Genomic DNA, 6,000 nt, shown 5'->3' with positions numbered 1-6,000 from the left:
TATCCACGAGTACTGGGAGGGTAACCCACCCCAGCTCCATGGGGACAGAAGTTCCTGCACCTGAGACCCCCCACCCCAGACCTCGCCCTATGTATCTCTTCCTTTGGCTGTTCATCTGTGGCTTTTATCATATCGTCTAATAAACTGGTAAAAATAAGTGTTTCCCTGGGTTCTGTGAGCCCCTCTAGCAAATTAATCAAACCCAAGGAGGGGGATCATGGGAAACACCAACATGTTGCCAAATTGGACAGAAGCAGTGGGGGGGGGGGGGTTACCTGGGGACACTGTACTTGCATCTGAAGTGCAGGGTGGTCTCATGGAGCTGAGGCCTTGATCTGGGGTGGGGGGGGGGGGTCTGTCTCCAGGTAGATGGTGTAGAAATGAGTTAAAGGGCAGCCCGGGTGGCTCAGCAGTTTAGCGCCGCCTTCAGCCCAGGGCATGATCCTGGAGACCCGGGATCGAGTCCCACGTCGGGCTCCCTGCATGGAGCCTGCTTCTCCCTCTGCCTGTGTCTCTGCTCCCCGCCCTCCGTCTCTGTCTCTCATGAATAAATAAATAAACTCTTAAAAAAAAAAAAGAACTGAGTTAAAGTGTGGGGCACCCAGCTGGTGTCACTGAGAATCGCCTGGTGTGTGTGTGTGAGAAACCCGGAAGTGTCAGAAGTGAAGTGCTCTGTGTGAAGGTAAAGGGGAGACACACAGGAGGTAGAAAACCGCCTCCACCACAGCATCTACATACTACCCTTCTGTCTGTGGACATTTCCAGTCCCGACCTTTGAATCACAAGCTAAAGGTGAAGTCATAAGCACCGGGAAGTTTACCACAACACATGCACCAACAAATACCAATGTTTGCACGTAGGCAGATCCTTGTTTGCTCAGAATCTGCGCTTCCCTATGAACATGCAAAGGCTGTTTGTTTGCGGTTTGGGCTCTGCTCCCTGGGAACTGACTGCTTGCCTCCGAGAAATACGGAGTGACTTGCGCCAACTCCTCACTTGCCTCTCTTTTGACCCGGGGTCAACAAAATGTCACCTGGTCTCCTCGGCACACAACCCTAACTTCCAGGTCAATAGGCTCTCTGGAGTCTGCGTCCACGGCGCACCTGGAGTCCGGTGAGGTGGCTTCTTGAGTCTCCACTGACACCCTGTGGGGCCTGCACAGCACCCGGTTGGGCATGCTGTGCCATCACGGAGGATGCTCCGCGTGCACGGAGAGCTGACCGATGGCCCATCTTCCTGCAGCAACACCACAAGAGGGTGGCGTGCAGAGCTCAGAAACAGGTGTCGGTGGAGTCGGCACGGGGCAGTAGCATCAAGCAGCTGCCGGGGAGAGGGGATGCCGTCTGCGGGGCTCCCGAGAGCGCTCCAGGTTAACCCAGCGGGTGAAAGGAGCCACGGTCCAGCTCTGCTCCTACACATTTGTCAAGACTCATTCCGGCGCTGCCCCCTCAGGGTCACTCGCTTGTGATGTCTTTCTGCCGTCTGTTCGGGTCAGGGCTCTCCGGGGAAACACAGGGCAGGCCCGCGAGCCTGCTTCCTCCCACTCCCTCGGTCCACCCGTCCTGGAGGACACAGCCGGAGGCAGGAGGCCTCCCCGGGGACCTTGCTCTCAGACCTCCCGGCCCTCAGAAGCCAGAGGAACGCGCGCCTGTGGTGTAAGCCGCCCGCTGCGTGGCGATGTTGTGACACTAGGTCCTGGCAGCCTAAGGCCCACAGGGAGCAGCCCCAGAGCCAGCTGCGGTCTTCACGCGGGCGGGAACGCGGCGCCTCCCGGTCTCCCGTCCCGTCAGGGCCGCAGGAGTCACCTGGGGGCAGCCTGAAGAGGAGCTGGCCCGGCGGGGCCCCTGCGGCGCCTCCTGAGGAGGCCACCGGTCGCCGCGGGTACCGCGCGGGGCCTGCGGCCCACAGACAATTAGAACCGCTTCCCTGGAGGTCCCTGGGCGACGACCTCCCTGTGCCCCCGGCGGAGGGCCGGTTCCCAAGATCAGGGCTCTCGGCAGGGAGCGGGGCCTCTGCCCCACTCGGGGAATAAAGCGTTTCCGCTTGGTGCGTGGGAGACGCGGTGATTAGGCCGCCAGCCTGGCGCGAGCAGGGAAGAGAAAGAGGATGCAACGTCGCGGCTCTGAGGGGCTGGGGACGCTGTCGCTGGTGGCGCCACAGCCCCGACGAGCCCCGAGACGCTGTGGGGTCCACGCGGCCGGGAAGGCAGGGCCCCACTCCCGAGGCCCCACCGCGGGAGGCGGGGTGCACACCCCACTGGGCCTGCAGGCCACGCAGGCGGCCAGGCCCTCGCCAGCTGGAGGCCGCCCCGTGTCCGTGGCCCCGGGAGCAGCCCTGGCCCCGCGGGGCACGCCCGGGAGAGCAGGTCCCCAGCCCCAAGCCACGGCCCTGTCCGTGGATGGCTCTCGGCGCCCTCGGCCTTGGGTCCTCACTGTAAGGACGGCGAGGAAAACTGTCGTCCTCGCTCCACATCGTCCGTAACCATTCCAGACCACTCTGGCAGGTGCCCAGGGCCCCAGAGGATGCCCGCCCCAACCACGGGGTGGCCTGCACAATCTGAGAAGGCGGAGGGGACAGACACTGGCGTTGCCATGACCGCTCCCAGGGTACCGCGGACAAGGACAAGGATTATTCGGCCCCGTGGGGTCGTCTCAGGAAGCTACACCCACCAGGGGAGAGCTGGACGGTCAGGTCTAGGTCCCCAGGCTCCCGCTCTGGTCCTTGCGAGAGGCTGACGAGCTCCTCCGGCCGCCACACTCCACACCTCACCCCAGGACGCCGCCCTGCACCCCTCCAACCCCGGGGACTCTCACTACACTGTTCCTCTCCCCTTTCAGAAGAATCACGAAGAAAAAGATTACAGAACTCCTCAAAACACAAAAGCTAGCGTCGTCTGGTAGGCTCAGTACTGGACCAGTGATCTGGGCAGTGTCTTTGGGTTTTGTCTGAATTTTATTCATGAATTTCCTCTTTAAAAAAAAAAAAGGTAGGGATCCCTGGGTGGCGCAGCGGTTTGGCGCCTGCCTTTGGCCCAGGGCGCGATCCTGGAGACCCGGGATCGAATCCCACGTCAGGCTCCCGGTGTATGGAGCCTGCTTCTCCCTCTGCCTGTGTCTCTGCCTCTCTCTCTCTCTGTGACTATCATAAATAAATAAAAATTTAAAAAAAAAAAAATATTAAAAAAAAAAAAGGTGAAGAAGAGGGGCACCTGGGTGCCTCGGTAGTTGAGCATCTGCCTTTGGCTCAGGGCGTGACCCCGGGGTCCCAGGATCAAGTCCCGCATCGGGCTCCCTGCGTGGAGCCTGCTTCTCCCTCTGCCTGTGTCTCTGCCTCTCTCTCTCTCTCTCTCTCTCTCTCTCTGGGTGTCTCTCATGAATAAATAAAATCTTTAAAAAACTAAAAAATATAAATTTTCAAAAAGGCAAATGAGTTTATAAATTCAGATTTGTATTATGGTAATAACAAAATAGGATAAAGGGGGGCACCTGGGTGGCTCAGTCCGTTGAGTGTCCAATGCTTGATTGCGGGTCGGGTCATGATCTCGGGGTGGTGAGATCGAGCCCCACATAGGGCTTCATGCTGGATGTGGAGCCTGCTTAAGATTCTCCGTCTCCCTCTGCCCTCCCCCCGACTCCCAGGCACTCGTGTTCTCTCAAAAAAAAAAAAAAAAAAAAAAGGCCAAAATGCAATTAAAAGGGAAAGCACAGGCTACGTATGATTCCAACTGGGTGACGTTCTAGGGTAGGAAGAGGTGTGGAGACAATAGGAGATCGCAGCTGCTGGGGGCAGTGGGGAGGGGGGCATGGGGATGAACAGGTGCAGCATGAAGGGTGTTCGGGGCTGTGAAACTCTTCTGCAGGGCGCTGTGATGAGGGATACAAGTCATCCCATTTGTCTAAACCCACAGAACATACAACGCCAAGCGAACCCGAGTGCACGCTGTTGGGACTCTGGGTGACGCCGACGTGTCAGTGCGGGTGCATGAGTTGTAACACGTGGACCCTCTGGCAGGGAGGCTGCATAGATGCGGGGGCAGGAGGCAAATGGACAATCTCTGTACCTTCCCCCTCCATATTACTGCAATCCTAAAAGTGCTCTAAAAGATAAAAGTCTATTAATAAAAATAAAAGCAAAAAGCAGGACAAGTAAAAAAGCAGGATTGAGTCACGTGAGGAAGCGTGTCTGACTCTGAGCTTCCTGGCAGCCAAGATGAAGAGGACAACAGGCAACGGGTCCCAGAGGTTGTGGGTTCCCTCAGGCCCTCCCCTGAATCCCACAGGACAGGGGCAAGCGTGGCGAGCGGTCCTGGCGGCTTTTCAGAGCACAACACTCTGGCCTTGGTGGCCTCGGGATGTTTTCGCTCCCCTGGGAGGGTGCTGGGTCACGACTTGTGCTCCCTGGCCCTCGGTGCCCTGTCCTGCAGGCCTAGGGGATGGACGGCCCCAGGTAAGGCCAGTGTTGGAGAAACCCCCTCCACAGGGGCCCCGGTGCGGGGCTCTGAGCACACCTGGCTCCCTGGAGGCCCAAGCCCAAGCCCCTCCCCCCTCCCCCCTTCGGTTCACGAGCGTGAGAACCGCTCCTGTGGGCTTTGCCTGCGCTGAGACAAGCCACTGTAAAATTCAAATTTCCGTGTGATTTTGTGGGACTCGGCAGGCTGTACAGCAAAGAGTGTTACTTTCTAAAAAGAAGAGGAAACTCAGTGTGGTGGGGATGGTGACAGGGAGTCCGGGGGTGCTGGCAGGGAACGTGGGGTGAGGGTCAAGAAACCCCCCGGGGGTGGGATGTCTGCGCCGGGATCTCGGGGATGAGGAGGACAGCCAGGGACCGGGCGGGAGGCTCCCACGCGGAAGGGAAGGTGACCGAGGGGCGGCCGGGCCGGAGACAGATGGCCCACAGAAGGCCCTGGAGGAACCGAGGAAGGCGAGGGGGGCCGGGCTGTGAGCAAGCAGACGGACTGGACGGCAAAGGGCAGCGCTGGCCCCAAGTGCGCAAAGGAACGCGGGCTCGTCCGAGATGCTGCTCGCAGAGGACCGCGGCACGGCGGCTCCGGAGGGGCGACACGTTCCCGACACTTGCGCAAATCCAGAAGGACACACGGGCGAGCGACCCGGGCCCAAGCAGCCAGGACGGCAACAGGCCAGGGCTCGTCCCGCCCCTGTAGGGCTGCCTCACCGCGACCCTCACGACACGGCGCAGCCCCCTCTGGAGACCGAGGTCCTCGATCTTCACTCAAAGCTGGGGGTTTGTCAGCTGGACTCTTCTTCCCGCACAGGGGGCAACGGGCGAGCTTCTTCCTGCCTCGCTCTCCTGAGGAAGAGGACGGAAGCTCCTCCGGCTCCCCGTCCACACTGGCTCCCCGTCCACACTGGCTCCCCGTCCACACTCTTGCCGCCTGCAGAGACGGGAGCCACTGGGCCTCCCTGCTCCGAGGTCGCCTGGCGGGGGGGGGGGGGGTAAAGGAGGCCACAGACAGACAGCAGGGGTGCTTTGGGCAGATCTGGAGTTTATTTGCTGCAGTTCCTTGGCGCTAGTTTACAATGCAAAAAAAAAACAACAAACAAAAGAACAATTGGAATAATTATAATTTTTTTAAAACCCTGTCAACAACTTTCAGTCATTTCTTTATATTTTATATTTTGACAAAACTTTTTTTAAACAAATACAAAATAATCTAAAAGGAGAAAAACTATACATGGATTATTTACAGCTCTGATAAATAGACTAATACTGATCCAGGTGCCTCCGTGTAGGAGCGGCGAGAGCCAGCGCGGGGGACGCGGCTGGCGGGGGCCCGGGGCCCGGCCCTGCTCCCGACCCCCTCGCGAGCTGGGGCTCCGGCAGGAACACGCCCGTGGCCGCTCCAGGCAGGACCTTGTGTGAAGGGGGCCCCGGAGAGCACCCCGGCCGGCACCCCCAGTCACGCCCTTTCACGAAAGTCCTCTGCAGAGAGCCAGGCGGCCCTGAGGCGGCGGAGGGGCCGGGGTCACGGTGCCCGAGAGG

This window comes from Vulpes vulpes, chromosome 2, assembly GCF_048418805.1.
Source record: "Vulpes vulpes isolate BD-2025 chromosome 2, VulVul3, whole genome shotgun sequence".
Classification (NCBI taxonomy): domain Eukaryota; kingdom Metazoa; phylum Chordata; class Mammalia; order Carnivora; family Canidae; genus Vulpes; species Vulpes vulpes.
Note: the sequence above shows the minus strand (reverse complement) of the source record.